Genomic DNA, 7,776 nt, shown 5'->3' with positions numbered 1-7,776 from the left:
CGCAACTCCAAGCTAAAGCCCCGAGGAGACGGACCCTTCAAAGTCCTCAAGAAAATCAACAACAATGCCTACGTCATCGACATACCAACCTCAAAGTACTTGGTGAGCAACACGTTCAACGTCTCCGATCTTTCACCCTATCATGGAGATGAGGAGGCACAAGAGTCGAGGACGACTCTCTCCCAAGGGGGGGGGGAGATGATGCGGGGTGGCCTTTGGACACCTCCTCCTCAAGACCGTCAAGCCCTCCTCGTGGCCCAATGACACGAGCTCGGGCCAAGGCCATACACCAAGAGGTGAACTCGCTCCTCTCCACACTTACTTTGAACTCTCCATTGGATGGAATGCTTTGTGTTATTAGGTACAAGGTGCATCAAGATCCCGGAGAGGAAGACACACCATGGTCAAGGGAAGGAAAGGGGCAGCTGGACGTGAAGATGGGCATGGAGCTAGACTTGACGACATCCGAAGAGCGCGAGGAAGGAAAGGAAGCCGACCGACCCAGGACCAGGTCCGACCGGATCCCAGACCGGGCCACCCGGTCCAAACCGGGTTTTCAACTTGTGCCATCCGGACGCCATCCCGGGGCCCCGGAACTCCGTCCGGTTGCCGCCCGGTCCAGGACCCGGTTTGGACCGGCCTGGCCGGTCCCAGGTGAAAGGACACAGATGTCGCCTAGAGGGGGGGGGGGGGGGTGAATAGGCGATTTAAAACTTTTACGAGATGGGTTTAACAAATGCGGAATAAAACTAGCGTTTACTTTGTCAAGCCCAAAGCCTAAATACTATGGTTCACCTATGTGCACCAACAACTTATGCTAAGCAATACAAGCAAGTATGTGATAGCAAGATATATATAACTTCAAGCACGATGGCTATCACAAGGTAAAGTGCATAAGTAAAGAGCTCGGGTATAGAGATAACCGAGGCACGCGGGAGACGACGATGTAGCCCGAAGTTCACACTCTTGCGAGTGCTACTCTCCGTTGGAGCGGTGTGGAGGACAAGTCACTCCAAATGCACGAGGGCCACCGTATTCTCCTCGAGAATTCCCACCAAGAGGGATGTACTCGATCCACTATGTAACCTTAGGGAGGTTACCGAACCCGCACAAAGCTTGGGGCTATCTCCACAACTTAATTGGAGGCTCCCAACAAATTGCCACAAAGGCCTTGCCCTTGAAGAATCTCCACAACTTAATTGGAGTCCCCAAGAACACCACTAAGATGCCACAAAGGCCTTGCCCTTGAAGATTCTCCACAACTTAATTGGAGTCCCCAAGAACACCACAAAGATGCCACAAAGGCCTAGAATCCGTCTAGGGTTCCAAGAACCCAAGAGTAACAACTTTCTTGTTTTCACCACCACGAATCACCATGGAGAACTCAAACCGATGCACCAAATGCAATGGCAAGAACACCACAAAGATGCTCAAGTCCTTCTCTCTCAAATTCCAACAAAGCTACAAAAGCTATTGGGGGAATAAGAGAGGAAGAACAAAGGAATTCACAAAGAACACCAAGATCAAGATCTAGAGAGTTCCACTCACAAAGAGATGGATTTGATTGGTAGAAATGTAGATCTAGATCTCCTCTCTCTTTTCCCTCAAATGGGGGCAAGAATCATGGAGGGATTGAGAGATAGAGCAAGCTTCTCTAGTTCAACAATGGAGGAGAGAGAGAGTGAGAGAAGCCACAGCCCAAGGAGGAAGAAGGGGGTATTTATACCCCCCAAGAAAATCGAGCCGTTGGGCAAAACCAGGGCCGGATAATCTGGCCTAAGTAAGGGCCGGATAATCCGCCCCTCCCCCCGGATAATCCGGCCTCAGGGACAAAACCTGGTAAAAATCCGGCCAAAAGTCCGGCCCCTGTCTTGAGCTGCTTTTCTTCTGGTCCTTAGCCGATTTCGAGGGGGCCGGATATTTCCGAAATATCCGGCCCGGAAAATCCGGCCTGGCAAACTGCAGAAACACCAAAACTAAAACGGGCATAACTTTAGCATCCGGACTCCGATTTTGATGATCTTGGGCTTGTTTTGAAGCTAGGAACAAGCTCTACAAGATCATGCAGGAAACCATCATAGTCCAACAAGGGAGGATAGAAACAAATGATGAGAGGTTTGACCTATCTAAAAAAGACATACCGGTAAAACCTCCAATCTCGAAAATGCAACAAGTTGCCCGTGCAAAAACCATTCTTGATGAACTAGAGCTTGTCATGAGAATAAGCACAAGCTCTAAATCATCACATGGATAAGATCCAAATAACAACCAAGAAAGATGATGAATCAAACTCGAAAACGCAACAAGTGATCTATGCGAAATCCATTTCCGATGAACTAGAACTTGTCATGAGAATAAGCACAAGCTCTAAAACATCACATGGATAAGGTCCAAATAACAACCAAGAAAGATGATGCAAGGATGCAAAGGTTTGAGCTCTCTCCGAATGATACGATCGAGTTACTCACGCGAGAGCCCTCTTGATAGTACGGCAACTAAACTATAAACCGGTCTCCAACTACACTATGAGACCGGTGAGAAAGAGACCCTATCAAGAGAAAACCTTATACTTGCGCATTCCACTTGAGCTCGATGACGACGATCTTGACCTCAACAAGATGGAACGCCTTTCTTGCTTGTGCTTGCTTGACGAAGTCTTGTGGATTGCTCCCCCATAAACCACCATGGGAGAGCTTCTTCTTCGGCGCATCTTCACATAACCATGACCACCATGTGGATTGCTCCCCCATAATCCACCATGGGAGAGCTTCTTCTTCGGCGCATCTTCACATATCCATGATCACCATATGGATGGCAAGACTCAAGCAAAGGATCTCTTCGAGATGGCTCATCTTGAACTTTCACTTCATTTCTCCATGGCAAGCTTCAAGCTTATGAACTCTTCGAGTTGGCTCATCTTGAACTTGCACTTCATTCTTCATTCTTCATCATGTTGATGTCTTGAAGTAACTTGAGGGCTCACTTCATCTTCATCTTCAAGACATACTTGACACTTGATATCCTTCATCAAATTCTTCTCATTGCAACCTTGAAGCCAACATATGGTTCAAGAATTGCCTATGGACAACTCCTACAAATATAACTCAATGCAAACATTAGTCCATAGGGATTGTCATTAATTACCAAAACCACACATGGGGGTTCCATGCACTTTCAATCTCCCCCATTTTGGTAATTGATGACAATCTCTTTGAGAGGGTTTATATAAGGAATTGAAGTAACAAACAAGTTGAATATATAGAGCAAACCCCCCCATAATATATGCGTGTGTGAATGATCTTGACTTTCATTGCATATATTGGCATTCAAAGCCTAGCGGAGTTTCCTCTAACTATTCAACTATGCAAAGCAACAAGATGCAATGCAATAAAGGCACATGCTTAAGCACAAAGCAAAGACATAACCAAATTCCCTTAAACCCTCCAAACTTCTCCCCCATTGGCACCAATTGCCGAAATGGGTGAAAAACTTAGAAGGCCAATATAGTGAGAGTTCCTCCCTAGCGTGTGCATTTCTCATAATTTGAGTGGAATCAAATGCACGTATCCAATGACGAATATTCGGAAGGAATCACACTATAGATAGGATCAAAGATTGCAAAAAGATAACAAAGACTAGAAGCTTTAACAAATGAAGCAAGCAACCAAACGAACCACAAAGAAGATACCAAAAGAAAGATAGATATTATGATAAGATCAAGAAGATTTCTCTAAATAATATGAGAAAGCTCCCCAAGGTTTGTGCACAAAACTAGACAATTTGCGTTGGAGTATAAAGTGCACAAACATGGAATCATCACTCCCATAATATCATTCAAAAACAAAAGATACCAAGTGAATCAAACTCTAATGATCACCACAAGATAGTGTTCTAAATCAAATGAGGAAGCTCCCCAAGGTACATGCATAAAATAAAATGTTGCATTTGAATACAATATGCATAACATGGAATCCTCACTCCCTCATTTAAAACACAAACATTTGTAATAGATCATAGATAGAAAAGTAAGCTAAGCACTTGCAACAAACAAATAGTTGAGCAACAAGTAAGAGGCACCATAATAAAAAGGCTCAACCTAGAGGATATGTGAAAGGCACGATAAAGCATATTATAAGACTATTACAAGGATGAGCAAAAAGCATCATCATAGTCTTCAATGAATTATATTGCTTAGCATGACCAATCAACACACAATAAATATATAAGATATCAAAAGGAGATGTATCATCTCTTATGTGTATAAGTTTCTCTAAGTGGGCAATATCACAAAGATATTTATCCACAAAGAAACATGCACACACAAAATAGATACGCAAGAAAAATAGTATGATATCCAAGACGAAGTCATGCAATATACCAATAAGAATTTTTGCTTAATAGCATGGCCAAAGGCTCAATTTTATCTTATTGTACATTCATGAACTTCAACCACAAACAACTAAAATACATCACAAATATCAACAAGGGATAGAAGATAGTTGGGATGCATTTGAGAAAGGCAACAAGTATCACAAACGGGGATACCAAAAGAAGTAACTAAATTTGCACTTTCATCTATATTGCACATGTGAGAGCCTTGAGGAATTGATATGCAATAGAATTGCTAGATAGGCATAGTTGGGATGGATGAATCATGAGCATGATTTAAAATACTTCCCAACAAATGCACTCATATCAAATTACTCACATTCACAATAAAGAGGTTTCATTAAGACTTTTGCAAGAAGCACAACATTTGCAAATCAAGAGATTCATGCCAAGATGCAACCACGTGGTTGGATGCTAGAAAAATATGCATGATAAGATACTTGTTACCAAGATAGCATTGGTGTGGATGTAGTAGATATGTGTTTGTTGACCATCCTAGCTTGCCTCAAGTTACCATTGCGTCACCACTTGTTTCCAAGAGTGAGACAAGCATCCAATGCATATCCATTGTACCTAACACAAAGGTAAGTACAAAATGGTCCCCAAACTAATTGGGTCCAAAGTAGTTAGACACACTACAACATATAGGACAAACTCCACAATTCTATGTGCATATAGATATGAAAATGAATTTCATGCACATCTTAGCCAAATTAGGATTTGATGGAGTTTACCCTATATATTGGATCAAAGAAAGTAACACATGCCATAAGATATACATATATTAAATATGCATGCACAATACTTTCAAGAACCAAAGGAAGATACAATTTGGACAAAATACCAAATAAATCAAGAGACAATGGTTGCCCAAATTATATCAAAGAATAAAATCAACACAAGATTGACTCCAAAGAATTATCTCATTATAAGAAGCTAATTAAACCTAAACACAAAGGAATGAGATAACCAACTCCCAAGAGAGCAAGGTTCCAACAAATAAACCAAACCCTCGAAACTTTTTATGATGGCACAAAGTACCAAAAAGAAAATTTATGTCTACCAAAACCAAATTTTTGATAATGATCAAGAGAAGTTTAAGCATTATAACAAATATAGGAGAGCTCCCCCAAGATTAGTGCATTATCTAGGATTTAGAATATGGATACAAAATGCACAAAACTAGGATCATCACGCTACCTATATCTACTAAAAATGCTAAGAAAGTTTGAATAGACAAATTAGATCCATAAGATGCAAGGAAGACACATGGGAGTCGAAGCACAACAAATTCATGGCAATAAATAAGGCAATTTTAAACACAAGAGCCAATGTAGATATGATCAATAAATATCTACCTCATCATTGATTACCACTTGTCCTAGGACAAGAGGTATTAGGAAATATTTCCCGGTGGTAGTTTGTAAGTAAACATAAGATCATATTTACAACGAACAAAGCATATGGTAAAAGATAAGAGTTAACCATCATGCAAAGATAGTTTCTTGATAGCTTCAATTAGTCATACCAACAAGCAAAGCAATTAATAGTATTCATACCAACATGCAAAGCAATTAATAGTATTCATACCAACATGCAAAGCAATTAATAGTATGACTTGAAGCACATGGTTTTCCAAAATTGTATTGAGGGACACGTTGTGAAAAACAATGCCAAGAAAAACTTTCACAAATAAGATCCACAAAGATATTAGCAATGAAGCCATTTAAGCAAATTGGAGCTTGTTTGAGCAAACATGCCACATAGGAGAGAGATAATTTACGGTATCAATTCTATGTGACACAACCTCAAATGTTCACATTTTCTAGGCTTGTAATATGCACAAAGCTTATTACTCCCCCATAATGTGATAAGGAATTTATTTTCACAAGAGGCAAATAAGATCCAAGAAGAGATATTAATGGACATTAGAATTTGAATTTCTCATGAAGATGACATACCACATAGCGACTAGATAATCTCGCAATATCAATTCTAAGTGATATTCCTCATGTACACACATTGTTTTAGGATCATGAAATTCCCAAAGGAATATCACTCCCCCAAAATGGGATTGTCCATTAATCGCTCATAAGAGCCATATAAGATACAACAAGATGCAAAGAGACTCCAATACAAACACAAATACATGGTGTGCAACCCAACATGCATAGACTTGATTTCTCAAGCAAAACTATTAGGAAGCACAACATATACAAAAACATGTTAGGAACAAAACTAACACATGCAAAGGGGCGAGTAACTTTCAATATAAATGAGTTGAGAACATGTTACCGCAAGGAGGAACATTGAATATATGATAGAAGCAAGATAACCAAAAGACTTGGCTTGATATAATATAAATGATGAAGATCCCTTAATTCTTCATGATGTAGCCAAGTCTCCAATGTCCTCCAACAAGCACCTATTGATCAAGTTTTGGATTGTTGGTCCCCAACAAAGTTGGGTCCTAAGAGGTTAGTCACAATAGGCTTGGCAACCCAAATGGTTCTTTTCTTGACACCACTTGGAGCACCAACATATTTGGCAAACACATTGCCACCCTCATCCTTACGAAGAGAATAAACATCATCAATGGTGATAGCGTTGGATGAGGTACCAATAGTGCAAAAGGAGGAGATGTGACCCTTCTCACGGCATATGTAGCAAGTTCTTTTCTTCTCCTTCTTCTCACTAGATTTCTCCACAATGGGAGCATTGGCTTGATTCTTCTTGGGAAGTGGCATTTCTTCAACTTGAGGTTGAATATGAGTTTGAGCTTGAGGCCGCTTCCCTTTTTGCTTCTTCTTCAAAGGGCAAGATTTAACATGATGCCCTTCAATTTTGCACTTGAAGCAAACAATCTTGGCTGGGTCTTTGACTTGTACTTGGCCCTTCTTCTTCTTCTTGTTGTTGTTGTTGTTGTTGGACTTGTTCTTGTTGTTGGATTTGAATCCAAGTCCACTCTTGTCATTGGGGGATTGTTGCACACTCAACATCTTGTCAAGTTTGCATTTCCCATCATGACTCTTTACCAAGTCGTTCTTCAAGGAATTGACTTGGGCCTTGAGCTCTTTGATTTCCTCTACATGGTTAGTAACAACACAAGTACTAGAGGAAGTAGAACCTTCATTGTTAGAGCAACAAGGCAAGGAAGATAATTCATCACAAGATTTAGCAATACTATGAGTGGATGAATTACTAGGACTAGCACATGGCAATATAGCATTTTGAGTAGTAGTGCTAGTAACCACATGAGACTCACAAGGTGTTGCCTTTGATATGATAGCCTCATGAGCTAACTTTAGCCTATCATGAGAGGCTAGAAGATCCTCATGGGAGCTAGAAAGCTTTCCATGATTTTCTTCCAATTTCCCATAATTGCTA

The sequence above is a fragment of the Lolium perenne genome, chromosome 2 (genome assembly GCF_019359855.2).
Source record: "Lolium perenne isolate Kyuss_39 chromosome 2, Kyuss_2.0, whole genome shotgun sequence".
Classification (NCBI taxonomy): Eukaryota; Viridiplantae; Streptophyta; class Magnoliopsida; order Poales; family Poaceae; genus Lolium; species Lolium perenne.
This window is presented reverse-complemented; position numbering follows the sequence as displayed.